The following is a 14864-nucleotide window of genomic DNA, read 5'->3' as shown; positions in this document are numbered from 1 at the left end:
TTATTATGGGCTTGTTTGAGCTCCTTACATATTTTGGATATTAACCCCTTATCAGATGTGTGATTTGTAAATATTTTCTTCCACTCCTAGGTTGTGTCTTCATTATGTTGATTGTTTCTTTTGCCGTACAGCAGCTTTTTGGTTTGATGCAACCACATTTTGTTGCTATGCTTTTGGGGTCTTATTCATAAAATCATTGTCCAGACCAATGTCATGGAACTTTTCCCTTATGCTTTCGTCTCGAGAGTCTTATTTTATTCTTTTACATGTAGATATCCAGTTTTCCCAGCACCATTTATTAAAGAGACCATCCTTTCTCCATTGTGTGTTCTTGGCATTCTTGTTGAAAATCAATTGACCAAAAATGAATGGGTTTATTTCTAGGTTCTCTGTTCTGTTCCATTGGTCTATGTGTCTTGTTTTATACCAGTACCATGCTGTTTTGATTACTATGGCTTTGTAGTCGATTTTGAAATCAGGTAGTGTGGGGTCTCCAGCTTTGTTCTTTTTGCTCAAGAATGCTTTGAGATCTTTTGTGGTTCCATACAAATTTTAGGATTCTTTTTATTTTTTATGAAAAATATCACTGGGATTTTGATAGGGATTGCATTGAATCTGTAGGTCGCTTTAGGTAGTATGGACATTTTAAAAACATAAGCTTTTCCAATCCATATACATGAGTTATCTTTCCCTTTTTTTGGTCTTTTTCTTTCTTTTTTTTTTCCACCCATCAATGGCTTATAGTTCTCAGTGTACAGATCTTTCACCTCTTTGGCTAAATTTATTTCCAGTTTTTTTGTAGGTACTATAAATCAAATTGTGTTCTTCATTTCTTTTTCAGATAGTTCATTATTAGTGTATAGAAATCCTACTGATTGTTGGCCAGGCACAGTGGTTCACACTTGTAATCCCAGCACTTTGGAAGGCCAAGGAGGGTGGATCACTTGAAGTCAGGAGTTTGAGACAAGCCTGGCCAACATGGTGAAACACCACCTCTATTAAAAAAAAAAAATTAGCAGGGCATGGTGGTGGGCACCTGTAATTCCAGCTACTTTGAAGGCTGAGGCAGGAGAATCACTTGAACACGGGAGGTGGAGGTTGCAGTGAGCCAAGATGGCGCCACTGCACTCCAGCGTGAGTGACAGGATGAAACTGTATCAAAAAAAAAAAAAAATGCTACTGATTTTTGTATGTTCATTTTGTTTTGTGTCTTGCAAATTTATTAAATTTGTTTATTAGTTCCAACATTTTTTTAGTGGAGCCCTTAGAGTTTTCTATATACAAGATTGTGTCATCTGCGGAGATAATTTTACTTCTTTCTTTCCAATTTGTATACTTTTTATTTTGTTCTTTTGCCTAATTGCTCTGGCTAGGACTTCTTCATTCTATTTTCTGTCTGTGTTTTGTGTTGGAGAGTTTCTGTTGCTATGTCTTTGCACTCACTGACTTTGTCTTCTGCAGTATTTAATCTGCTGTTACTCCCAGTCAATATATTTTTCATCCCAAAATTATTTTTTTCATCATTAGTTCCATTTGGCACTTTTATGTATTCCCCATTTCTCTTTTCTTCATGTTCATGTTTTAATTTACATATTTAAGCATATGAGTTAGATTGATAAGAACTGCCTTAAGGTTATTGTTTACTAATATCATCTCTTTTTTTCTTAGTCTGTGGGTCATATTTTTACATTTCTTGACATGCCTGATAGTCTTTGATTGATATCAGATATTGTGATTTTATATTTGGGGGTAATAGATTTTGTTGTATTTATTTAAAAGATGTTAGAATTTGTTTCGTCATACATCATAGTAAGTTGTAGATCAAGTTTGATCCTTTTAAAGCTTACACTGAAGCTTTGTTATTACAGGTCCACAGCAGCCTTTTAAGTCCAGAAAAGAGTTTTAGCCCAACTTCTAAGATGTGAATTATTCTGAAGATTCTATGCAATGTCTCTCCACCTGGCCATGAGGAACCCAAACTTCCCTTTTCTGTGCAAGCTCAGAATTTTTTGACCCACTGTCTTCTAGTGATTATTTTTATCTCCACCTTGTGCAGTTTGCTCTCATGCTTTCACAGATCAGCCAGCACTAAGTAAAATACTTGTGAAGAACCCTCTGAAGATCTCCAGAACACACACACACTCTCTCTCTCTCTCTCTCTCTCTCTCTCTGAGCAACTCACTCTTTCCAGTACTCTGCAAATTCTAAACCCTTTCGTCTTCCTCAAACTTTAATCTCTTGTCTCCTCAATTCAGAGAGACTACTGGGCTTTGCTTTGGATTCCCCCTTACATTATCACCTAGAAATACCTCCTGGCACTAAGAGGGTGCAATCAGAGAGGTAATCTTTTCTGGTTCTCTTCTTCCAGGGATCACAACCTCATATTACCTACTGTCTAATGTCTGAAAACCATGATTACATATATTTTGCCTAGATTTCTAATTGTTTATAATGGGAGTATACTTCCATAACAGTCAATTCTTCACTGAAGGAACCACAAGTCTCCCTGGTCTGCATATTGAAAGATATTTGAAAAAGGTTTGGCAAAGAGTGGGGGAAGGATGGGAGAAACTAGCGAATATAAGCAAACTCTCCAAGAGCACACAGTTAACAACATGGTGATTTGAACTCAATTCTGTCTTATATCACAGCTATCCCTGATTAAAAGGTGGCAATCTTCTAGCGATAAAGATAGAAACACTCATATGGTAATATAACAGTGCCATGATAAAGACTGTGCACTTTGAAAGAGAAAGGGTTATGTCTTTTTTGTCTCTGGGTAGCAGTGCCCAGATTGTAGCCTGGTACTCCATAGACACCCAAGTTAATATTTGTTGCTTCCAAAAATGTAATGCAAACACAGAGGAGAGTGTTGTCTTCTCAGCCCATGCTTGTGGCAGGTGGTGGAGGTAGAGATGCAATTGTAGTATGAAACTAGGACTCAGTATCCAGAGGTTCAAATGGGATCAGTGGTGATAGAATTCAACCTTACACTTTCATAAGTTGGTGTCAGTGATTCAAATGCGACATTTGGCAAATGTAGTTCAGGTTAGCAAACAGGGTTTGGTTATGTATTAGGGTTCTCTAGGGGGACAGAACTAATATATAGGAGAGTTTATTAGGTATTAACTTACATGATCACAAGATCCCATAGTAGGTCATCTACAAGCTGAGAAATAAAGAGAGCCAGTCCAATTTCCAAAACTGAAGAACTTGGAGTCCAAAGTCCGAAGGCAGGAAGCATCTAACACAGGAGAAAGATGTAGGCTGGCAGGGGTTATAACAGCTTTTGGAAGTTATGAGTAGGTCTTCACAGCAGCCAGCTGGTGATTTTATCCAAGCTTAGAATTATCTGTCCTCTTCCTTTGTCTGAAGTGGTCTTCCTGATGTAAGTGAATAAGCACTGACTGATGTGTCCCGTGCACCGAGATGAACAAGGACAGTCAGCTAGTGAGGGAGCTGAGGATTGGGGAGGTTGGAGAAATCACAAACCCAGGTTTTCTTTTTACTCAAAGAGGCCATATCTCAAGTCTCTCTGCCTGAGGACTCCAGGGCTACTGGTCTGTCATCCTACCTACCATCCTACCTATTAATGTTTAGAGCTTCCTAAGGTGATATTTGCAAAGTATCTACCTATGTAGCTCACTGTTACTTCCACACTGACACCAGGAACTGAGCCAGAAACAAAACCTTTTAAACACTGCCTCGGCTGCTAGCCTAAGGTCCCTCTGCCTGCCTGGTTACCTTTTGGTTATTGCCCCTCCTCTCAGGATGATCTCATGGCAACTCCCAGTTCTCCCTGGCCTTGAATGGTTATTTGAGAGCACCACTCTTCTATACCTGACTTCTATATGTCAGGGATAATGAGTGCTGATGACCAGTGGAAGGGACTGAGGTCCCAGAAGGCTAAGGAGCAGAAGTCAAATAACTGAGAGGAAATGGGTTCTAAACTGGGAAAGGGAGGCTGCTGATGAATTGTGCTCAAAGGGCAGGTGCAGAAAGAGGAGCTAGGTGAATTAGGAGTGACCAGGCAGAGTCAGGGGAAGGATGGAGATAATGAGAGTGCACCAGATTCTGAGATGAAATCAGCTAGGTGAGATTCTCCTGCTTCTGTTGTCTGCCTCAATCGTTAAGTAAGCGTAACCAGCCCACATATTATGTGCTCATTGTGCCTGAGGCACGATGGCTCAGATCCTGCAACCACTCCTTCCAGCCATGTTGATGTTTGGCATCAGTTCTGCCCAGGACTTTTTCCCTATTTCTAGCCCTGTATCTTTCTGCCCAGCATTCAATGATCCCTCTTTAGTATTTTTTGTGCGATACTTTCTGGCTGCCAACATTCACATTATACTAGGTCGGTGTCCTGCTCTACCTAAGGCAGGATCTAACACCCTCTCACATTCTGACATGTTTGGCTGATGCGCTATCCAGACCTATCCAAGCCCTTTCAACAAAAGTTTAAACAGCTACTAATGACAATCATCTGGTTTTTAAAAATATACTTAGTTATGAGCTTATACTTGACAGATACGACTACATCATTGTTCCTGAATGAAGGAGGCTAAGAAGGTGAAATGGGTAGGTAATATTCATATTCCCAAATTCTAACCCTTGCAGGAGGGCAGCAGAGCCCTGACTAAGCCTAGGCCTCCTAGAATACATCCAAGAAAGCCTCTAGGATTTCTGTCTCTGGGGTTAAGGTTTTAAAGAAGTTACTGAGTTTTAAGGACATGGCCTCTTCGTTAATTGTGGTGTCACCATCTGTAGTCTCAAGGGGAGATTCTAGTTCATCTGATTAGTAGCAAATCTGTTCCTAATGAGAGGGGCACACAGGATGATTGAGGGTCATGTGTGCCTTGAGCAGAAATATGATGTGAAGCTAGTTCACAAATTGGAGCTGGCGCCAAATATTTCTTACTTACAGCTCTAATATATGGAGGAGGTAGCTCACTTTAAAATATGTTGACTATATCTTCTAATTAAACACTGAAAACTACTTTTTAATATATATTCAAAATGATAAAATAATTGCTAAATTATGCAGATTTTTATGGTGGGCCTGAAACAAGACAATTTTTTTTTAATTGGCACCTTTTGCTGATTCAAAATGTTAATCACAGGGACCCTAATAGGCCTATCAGACTTCTCTAATGTATTCAAATGAAATGAGCAAAATCATTAAATGTCCAAATATTGATTTAAAGTGCTCCAATTGGTAATGAAATTTGGCTCTCCACTTGAGACAGGGCACACTGGCTGTGCGCTTTAATTTAAAAAAAACTGCTGAAGTGTGAAGTAGATAGAGATGAGAGAGAATGGAGGAGAGAGAGAAAGAGAAAAACAGAGAAATGACTTTAAGAAACACAAGATACCAATCACTGGACTAGAATGGACCATTGGTTTAGACAGAAAGAAATAGCTGAAGGTGGATTTGGTTAACCCAATAAAATTTCGTTAAGTATCCAAGGTAAGTGCCAAGACAGAAGGTCCAGAGTGCCTTTAGAAAGGAATGCAGAGAGGAGAAAATGTCCGACACTGGGCTCCAGCCACTTCCTTTTAAAGGCCAGCATGAGATGGAATTCAGAAAAGATGTCCATCACACACAGGGAAAGTCCATGCATACCTGTGACCCAGACTCCTGTGTGTTAGTTTCCTAGGGGTGCCATAACAATTTACTCCAAAGATTGTGGCTTAAAACAACAGAAATTTATCTCTCCAAGTTCTGGAGACCAGAAGTCTAAACTGAAGGTGTCGCTGGGGCCATGCTTCCTCTAAAGGCTCTAAGGGAGGATCCTCTCCTCTTCTGACTTCTAGTGGTTGCTGGCTTCCTGGTCTCGTGGCCACATCACTCCAGTTTCGCCTCTGCCTTCTCCTCTGTGTGTCTGTGTTTCTCCTCATCTGTCTATCTCATAAAAATACTTGTTATTGGATTTAGAACCTACCTGGAAAATCCAAGATCATTAATCACACCTGCAAAGACCTTTTCCGATAGTAGGTAACATTCATAGTTTCTAGGGACTGGAATGTGGATCTGTCTTTTTAGGGGCCACCACTCAACTGACCACAATGTGTTATTCTTTTAGTTTACCTTGTACAAACCCTTTAGGAGCACTGCCTATGGGATGAAGATGAACTTCAAGGTATATTTTATGAAGATCTAAGGGTGAGGAGAGGACCCAAATTACGGTCATGGAAGACCTAAGGTTGCATTCAGAAGGATAGGTGAGGAAGTATTTCTGGCAGAGGGAACAGGTTAGGACTAGGAGTGGATGCAAGGATAAGAGTTGGTGGTCCTATGGGAGGAGAAAGTGAAAGGGAGCGCACAGAACAAGGGCTGCATTGTGGGAATTGTAGAGTCGCATACAGCAGGGCTGAGCAGACCACACAGGGTTTGGATATATTCTGAGAATAAGGGGAAGTTGCAGAAACATTTTCATCTGAGAGGGGATAAAATTTTCATTTTAGGTACAGGAAGGAGCCACAGAGAAAAGTAGGAAGACCAGATGGGAACCTATTATAGTTGAGGTAACCTGGACTAGAATGTTGGCAATAGACTGAAGTGAAGAGTTGAGACAGGACTTTGTTACTGTTTAGGATGCAGAATCAATGGAAACAGGAATGAATTTAAAATGAGGGATAGTAGAGGAAGCAGGATGAGTCAAGGGAAACCCGATGTGTCAGTTTTGCAAGTGGTCTGGATGCAAGCAGTGTGGCTGAATGAACCATGCAGGTCTGGGCACCCTGTGTTCTTCTTTGCTTGCCTCTCTTCTGACTGTTCTGCTCCAACTGCCACTGACCCCGGCCCTGACCTCATCTCCTCTCTTGGGTGAGTCTATTCTTGTTTGGAAACTCACTCAAATTGGGCCTGTCCCTCTGGCTCTGCTATAAATTCATCCTATCTTTTACCTCTTTGGAATAGGGCTTTAACTCAAGTCAGCTCTGGGCTTTGTCAAAATAATTCCTTAGCATCCTTCACATCCACATGCAATCCTTGCCCTCACACCCCTGTCCCCTTTCTGCCATAAGTTTTGGCAGCAAGTACCCAGAAATAGCATCTAGAAATTAAAGGGGATCTCAAGGTAAGATGATGGCTGGATTACATGTCCAACTCTTCTGTTTTCCTATTCGTATGATCAATAGGGGAACTCACAATGGGGAAAAAGAAGCATCAGTGCCAGAAGTTAGGGAAAGGTCACAGACGCACAAAGTGGAAGAGATCATATAGTCTAAAGAAAAGAGAAAGAAGATCAATTTAAGAACATTATTTGAGAAAGGGAAATAAGTGAGGGTTGGGTGTGGGGAAGGGCATGGAAATCAGATTCTAGAGGTCCAAAATATCTAGGGTAATGCAAGGAAGACAGAATTGGATACACAGAAGAAAAAGAGAAAAAACATTTACGATGTAAAGAAATTTATCTCTATATTAAAGGAGCCCATTAAGCACTCAGCAAACATAATAAAAACAAACAAACATCTGGATTTATTCTACTGACTTTTAAAAAACATTTAGAGGTAAACAAAGCACAGCAGGTGTATACAAAGAAAAACAGTCATCTGAAAAGGAAGAAAACAAAGCAAGCCAGCCTGACAATTCTACCGAAACAAAACAAAATGAAAACCCACTAAATTCAAATAGTCAAAAAATTACATCTATGGAGGACAAAAATAGATCTTCTATTTTTAATACAAGATGGGAAAAATAGAAGATTTTAACTAAAGGATATATAATAAATTAAGAAGACTATATATATTAAGAATATATAATAAATTAGGAAACCTTCTGTATATGAATGAAAGGAAAAGATACCTTTGGTTCTGGAAGGGCTCAGCAGATTAAACAACTCTTGAACCCTCTAGAGGGGAAAAATGCATGTGGTAGGTAAGTGGGTGGTATTTATAACTTGAAGACCTATTTCATCTAAGATATGAATCATAATGTAAAGAATTCAATAACTGAAATGTTAGCAGTATAAAGTAACTAGCGGGAAACCAAAGAACCGCAACTAAATATAGATTTGTATATTAGACAAAACGTGTGTGTGTGTATGTATATATATATATATATATATGAGATTGCTTTAAAGTAATTTATAGTAACAATAATCAGGATCTAAAATTGAAAATCATAATAGCAAAAGGAATAAGTCGAAAAATGTAATGAGTATTCAGTTCTTCATTTAATAGAGGAGGTACAATGGTACTTTCATTGTCAACACTGATAAGAAGTTTTAGATAAATTGTAACATGATGATAATTTCTAATAGACTAGAACATAAGATTATCCTTTCAAATCAGTAAGAAAAAAAGATTAAAAAAAAAGACATTACTAGAAACACAATCATAGCTTCTCTGTTCCCATTTACTCCGTGCGAATCAGTCCCTTGGCCAGAGCCCCACCAGTGGGGATGTAGCACGTGACCCACACACTGAGATGAGTACTGAACCCAAGGGACGCTGTATAGAGGCTAATCTGAACCATCTACATTCTTCTGCTTGAGAATCTGAATTTTAAGACACAAAGATTCGGGTCAGCACTCTTGCAGGAGTAGAAGTCAAAGCCTCAAGTGACCTGAAACGAACAGCTCAGAGAGGCTGTGTGTAAATAGAAAAGGTGGTTTGTCGAGAGAAGCAAAAGAATGAAGCAGGCGCACAGAAGAGATGACTGCCCACACAGCCTTTGGTGTCATCTTTCCACATCTATCTGTCAAATAAAACTACTTAACATCCGAGGCAATGTGGAGATTTCTTTTGCTTATATACCATTCTTGTCAAACCAATATAACATTGTTGATATAACACATTCACATTGTAGCAACATACAGTGGCATATTATTCAGTCTTAAAAAAGAAGAAAACCCTGCAATATGTGACAACATGGATAAACCTGTTTGCTAAAAGTAGAATAAGCTAGTCACAGAAGGAAAAATAATGCATGATTCCATTTATTTTACTTATCTAAAATAGCCAAACTCAAAAAAGCAGAGAGTAGAATGATGGTTGCCAGGGACTGGAGAGAGTAGAATGATGGTTGCCAGGGAGGGGGAAATGGAGAGAACTTATTCACCATGCATAAAATTTCAGTTACATGTGGTGAATAAGTTCTAGAGATCAGATGTATAGCATTGTGCTTATTGATACCAATATTGTGCACGTAAAAATCTGTTAAGAGGGTAGATCTCATTAAGTGTTTATAACACAATAAAAATAAATAAATAAATGTGTCCTAATCACCCCCTGCTTATAATCTCTGAGGGACTTCTACAATAGAGATTCTCAACTTCAGGGTATCAACACCACTGTGTTTAGAAATATGGTATAGTGTCTCCCAGCTAACGTTTTTTATTATTATTAATAAAGTAATGAAGTTGACAGTAAAGTATTGAAGTTTGAAGCTTCTGAGTTTGACATTTTCAACCCTTCATGACTGATCTTGCTTACCTCTTCCGTATCTGAAATTGCTCTCTATAGTTTAATAGTGCCAAATGCTTGCAGCTTCTAGAGAACAATATTCATACTCCTTGACCTTTGCAAATCCTGTCCCCCAGTAGTTTGCTAGTAAACATTCAACAACTAGCTCTCAGGAGAAGACCAAACCAAAAGCAAAAAACCCCTGATTTATAACATTTACGAATTTCTCTGGTACCCCACCATGACTAATACAACATGAGGTTGTTGAATGCAGAGTGGGGAAGGCATGTGAGGTAGCACATCATTATACGGTATCTTCAGCACTGGATATACTAGACATAAATAATCTCCACAACACAGGTTACAGAGAAATGTCATGAAATAATTAGGGAGGCATGAGTTTTGAGTATTTTTAAACTTAATGTAATTTATTTTAATACATTAATAGAATTAAATTTTTAATTGTGGTAAAACATACATAGCATAAAATTTAACATTTTCACCATGTTTAAATGTTCCATAGCATTAAGCACATTCACATTGTTCGACCTTCTCCACCATTCATCTCCAGAACTTTTCATCTTCCCAAACTGAAATTCTGTACCTAGTAAACAATAACTTCCATTTCCCTTTCCTCAGCTCCCAGTGACCACTATTCTATTTTCTTTCCCTATGGATTTGACTACTACACGTATTTTGTGTAAGTAGAACCATATAGCATTTATCCTTCTGTGTCTGGCTTATGTCACTTAGCAAAATGTTCTCAAGTCATCCATGTTGTTGCATATTGCAGGATTTTCTTCTTTATTAAGGCTGAATAATATTCCATTATATATATTCCATTAGATATATTCTATTATATATATTCCATTAGATATATTATATTCTATATACACTTTCCATTATATATATTCTATTATATATACACATTCCATTATATATTTATGTATACATTTATATTCTGTTGTATATATTCCATTATATATTTATATTCTATTATATGTATATATCCATTATATATATTCTATTACACATGTATATATTCCATTATATAGAATATATTCCATTATATATATTCTATTATATAGTCCATTATATATATTCTATTATATATATTCCATTATATATATATATTACATTATATGCATTCCATTATACACACACACAATCATATACGTGCGTGTGTGTGTGTATATATATATAAAATTTCTTTTCTTTATCCATTCATCCACTGATGGACATTTGGGTTTTTGGGTGCTTTCTGCCTTCTGGCTATTGTGAATAATGCTGTGGATGTGGGTATACAAATACCCATTCAAGTCCCTGCTTTTAATTCTTTTGGGTACATACCCGAACATAAAATTGCTGGGTCATGTGTAATCTTGTGTTTAATTTTTAAAAAGCCACCAGACTCTTTTCCACCATGGTTGCATATATAGTAATTTAATTTTTAATAATGATTATGTTTAACAATCAGCTCACAGAGTTTCTGAGAACATGGTGATGAGCACCATGAGCCAGCACAGGTCTGTTCCAGCGCACTGCTGGCCTGGAGCATACTTCGTGTCACACAGTACTGCCACTTCCTCTATGACAGCTTCCATGACTTTCATTATTACCCAATTGAGTCGAACTCTCTCTTCTCTCTATGCTCTCTGTTCCTTGTATTTACTTCACATGACTCACATTACAGTTCGGGTGTTTGCTTTTATGTCATTTGCTCTCAACACGCTGTGCCTTATTATGTCAACCACACAAACTTGTGGCTCACTTTAGGCTGTCAATGCATGTGTGTTGTACTGATCTAACAGGTTTTGTGTTGTGGATCTATGAAAGATAAATCAAGTGGGCAGCATAACTCCTCTCCCCCACCCCAGTCCCTAAGGCCATCCATGTCCAGTGCTATAAGCTAGTGGGAGATTAGAAGGGCAGGGCTAGGGCAGAGTTGGATCCTGAGCAATTGTCTAGTACTCACTCTGGAGGTTAACCAGAGAAAGCAAGACCTGAGGCCAAGGTTCTACACTGAACCAGAGGCGTGTGCCACATGCTGAGTTAAGCACTGTAGATGTTGATCCTCATAACATTTAATCCTGAAAGTTAGGTTTTATTATCCCCATTTTATCAAGGAGAATACATGACCTAAACATACAAAGTCAAAGTTCATGATAACATTGCTATAAAATAGAAGTCACGACAACTACCCTACCGTCTGCATTAGACTTCAAGGGTTTTAAGTTTATCTTCTTCACTGGAAGGTAGTACCAGAAAGCTCAACCTGTGTGTCATTTTCTCTTGCACTCTGGACTCTGCACAGTGACTGGTAGTCAACAAACACTCATTGATTTATGTCATAGGAACAACGGAACTTGAAACCTACTGAGAAATAAAGTAGTACCAGACCCTGAGGTGTCGACCTCTCTCTTCTCCCATTGCAAGTCATGACTTGCCCCTGACCAGGGAGATAACATTCTTCAAGCAATTAATTATCATGAAAAAAACCCACCCCAACCCCCACTCCTGTGGAGCCTTACACCTGCCAATTGGCATATTGTTGAATTATAATGCATAACTAATTAAAGGTGACCTCACACCTAGGTCTCCTGTGTCAGGACCAACCACAAACTGGTCATCAGAGTACTTCCTCTTTCTCTCACCCCATCTCCCTATGGGGTGTGTGTGTGTGTGTGTGTGTGTGTGTGTGTGTGTTAATTTCAAATTCTTTCCTTGCATCAGCGAGCAGATGAGATCCTCAGCCAGCTTTCATCTTTCAGAAAAATGAATAGTGCAGAGACAACATTATCAAATGAGCTGTTGAAGAAGTCAGTGAATATGTCATTGAGTGTGACTGCTTCCCGAATGAATTTAGATTTATCTCTGTTATCTTCCCACTCCCACCCAGCCCCCATTGCCAGGCTGGCCCTCAGGGCAGCCACATGCCTGCCATGAATCCTGACCGACAGCTGTCTCTCCTGGCTGACAGATCCAATGGGGGCCTCTGAGCTTGTTCAGGAATTTGGTTTGTTAACATTATAAATGAGCTTTGGGCAGTCCTGTTAAACACCTCACACCTCTTTCTTCTGCAATTTCTTAAAGGATTCCATTTCCATTAGGCAGACTCAGGACAGAGCCTGAAATTGTTTTATTACATCAGGAGCTGCTGAATGGCTGTGACAACCCAAGACCTAGAAAGCCTCTCTTTTCTTCCTCTCTGGCTGTTTTATTAAAATCAGGATGCTATAGTTCTTGAACCATTCATTGATTCATTCACCAACTGCTTACAGAACAGATCTATTCATGGGAGCAATTGTGTTAAGGCAAAGTATATATTGGTAAATAATAAAGACATGGTCCCTGTCCTTATGTAGCATACCCTTTAGTTTATGATCCACATCAGAAAGCAATTTCTATTGATTTCCAGGTTCTCAAAGGAATAGACTTTGAACCAAGAAAAGATGTTTTTATTAGGTAGAATGTTATGATCAAAACATGATCTTTGGGGTCAGGCTGGTCTATGTCAACATCCTTGGGTAGAAAAAGTGAAATTATTGTGTCTGAAACAAGAACAGGATGCTATGAACAAGGGAGTCACGAAAGAAGGAAAAGATTTTGGCAATTAAAAATATGGTAAGAACATTTTAAAAATGTAATAAAGGGGTTGGAAGATAACGGTGAGAAAAAAAGAAAACAATGGGATGGAAAATAGAAGAGAAAATAAAATCAGAATTGAAAACGGGGTTAATATGAGTTCCAGAGAAAGAAAACAGAAAAGAGAGGAGAGGAAATTATCAGAAAAATAATACAGGATAATTTTCTACAGTTGAAGAAAATAATACAAAATAGTTTTCCAGATTGCAAGGGTTTATGGCGGAGTTGAGAAATAGAATGAACAAAAGACTCACCTGAAGGCACATCATTTTGAAGTCTCAGGATACAAGGTTAGAAAAGAGTCTAAAAGCTACAATGGTTATGGGAGACAAGGAAGGAAGTCACAGACTGAGAACCAGAAATAAGAAAGGCATCAGGCTTTTCTTTTCTTTTCTTTTCTTTTTTTTTTTTTTTGAGAGAGAGTCTCCCTCTGTTGCCAGGCTGGAGTGCAGTGGCACAATCTTGGCTCACTGCAACCTCCGCCTCCTGGGTTCAAGTGATTCTCCTGCCTCAGCCTCCTGAGTAGCTGGGACTACAGGCACCTGCCACCACGCCCAGCTAATTTTTTTTTTTTTTTTTTGTATTTTTAGTAGAGACGGGGTTTCACCATGTTGGCCAGGATGGTCTTGATCTCTTGACCTCATGATCCGCCTGCCTCTGCCTCCCAAAGTGTTGGGATTACAGGCGTGAGCCACCGCGCCTGACTGGGCATTAGGTTTTTCAACAGCAACACTTGCAGGAATGCCTCAAAAATTCAGAGAAATGACTTGCAACCTAGAATTCTGACCAAGCCAAATGATTGTGACACCTGAGGATAGAATAGATACAGCAGGCTCTCTTTATCTGTAGGAGATGTGTTCCAAGATCTCCAGTGGATGCTGAAACTGAAGTAGTTCCAAATCCTATACGTACAATGTTTTTTTCCTAAACAGAAAAACTGAAAGAGAAAATAAAGATACCATGAGCCATACCTACAGTAGTATAAGAGTACATACCTGTGATAAAGTTTAATTTATGAATTAGGCACAGTAAGAGATTAACAATAATAATAAAGACCGTGTATTTATGTAACAATATACTATAATAGAAGTTATGTGGTCTCTCTCTTTCAACATATCTTACTGAATTGTACTCACCTATTTTCAGACTGTGGTTGACCACCGATAACTAAAACTGCAGAAGCTGAAACCTGGGATAAGAGGAGACAACTATACAGTTACCCTTGAACAACATGGGTTCAAATTGCATGGGTCTGCTTACATGCAAATATTTAGAAAGAAATACAGTCAGCTCTTCATATTCAAGGGTTCCTACATGATATCCAAACACAGATAGAAAATAAAGCATTCACGGGATGAGAAACTCACATACATGGATGACCAACTTTTTGTATGTGAGGTTTCACAGGGCTGACTGTGAGACTTGCGTGTGGATGGATGTTGGTATGGAGGGATGGATTAGTCAGAGTTCCCTAGAGGGACAAAACTAATAGGATATATGTATATATGAAAAGGAGTTTATTAAGAATTGACACACAGGATCACAAAGTAAAGTCCTACGATAGACCATCTGCAAGTTGAGGAACAAGGAAGGCAGTGGTGGATCAGTCCAAGTCCCAAAACCTCAAAAGTGGGGAAGCCGACAGTGCAGCCTTCTGTCTGTGGCCAAAGGCCTGTAAACCCCTGGGAAACCACTGGTTTAAGTCCAAGAGTCCAAAGCTCAGGAACTTGGAGTCTGATGTTTGAGGGCAGGAAGCATACAGCACAGGAGAAAAATGAAGGCTGGAAGACTCAGCAAGTCTGCTCTTCTAT

The sequence above is a fragment of the Macaca mulatta genome, chromosome 14, assembly GCF_049350105.2.
Source record: "Macaca mulatta isolate MMU2019108-1 chromosome 14, T2T-MMU8v2.0, whole genome shotgun sequence".
NCBI classification, from domain to species: Eukaryota; Metazoa; Chordata; class Mammalia; order Primates; family Cercopithecidae; genus Macaca; species Macaca mulatta.
Note: the sequence above shows the minus strand (reverse complement) of the source record.